Source organism: Populus alba, chromosome 1, assembly GCF_005239225.2.
Source record: "Populus alba chromosome 1, ASM523922v2, whole genome shotgun sequence".
Classification (NCBI taxonomy): Eukaryota; Viridiplantae; Streptophyta; class Magnoliopsida; order Malpighiales; family Salicaceae; genus Populus; species Populus alba.
The window spans coordinates 20,611,884-20,612,748 of NC_133284.1; positions in this window are offsets into that span (position 1 = coordinate 20,611,884).

The window sequence follows — 865 nt, forward strand, 5'->3', positions numbered from 1 at the left end:
TCGACGGTTTCCGGTCGGGCCATCCCACCGACAGCCCTAGATGTAACGGGTGAAAAGGTCGTATCTAGAGATCCGACCGTTGGAAGTCGGCTGGAAATTTTTTTCACGAGTTTCCGGAGGCTGTTTTTGATGGAGTTAGCCTAGAATCGGGACGACACGTCGACGGGTCCGGTCGGGGGCCAATTCTGCCGACAGCTCCTAGAGTAACGTGTTGAAAAAGGTCCGTATCTAGAGATCGACCGTTGGATCGCATATGAAATTTTTTTCAACGAGTTTCCGGAGTGCTGTTTTTTTTTGATGGAGTTGCGTCGGGGCCATTCCACTGACAGCCCTATAGTAACGGGTGAAAAGGTTTGTAATCTATAGATACGTCGTTGGACTCGCGCTCAAATGATTCCGGGTGCTTGTTTTTTGAATGGACGGGTAACGACACGGGCGACCGTTCGTCAGGGCCATTCCACCTGACAGACCTAGAGTAACGGGTGAAAAGTCCGTATCTAATAGATCCCGACCGTTGGATCGCGCTGAAATTTTTTCACATGATTTTCCGAAGGCTTTATTTTTGATGGAGTAGCGTGGAATCAGGAACGACACGTTGAGGTCGGGGCCTTTCCACCGAAACCATAGAGTAACGGGTTGAAATGGTCCGTTCTATGATTCGACCGTGTTGGATGCGGCGCTGAAATTTCTTTCAAAACGATTTTCCGGAGCTGTTTTTGATGGAGTTGCTTGGAATCTGGACGAAACACGTCGACGGTTCCTGTCTGGGCCCATTTCCGCCGACAGCCTACAGTAACGGGAGAAAGGTCGCGTTATCTATAGGATACGATCGTGTGGATCGCGCTAGAATTAATCTCTCTCCTGG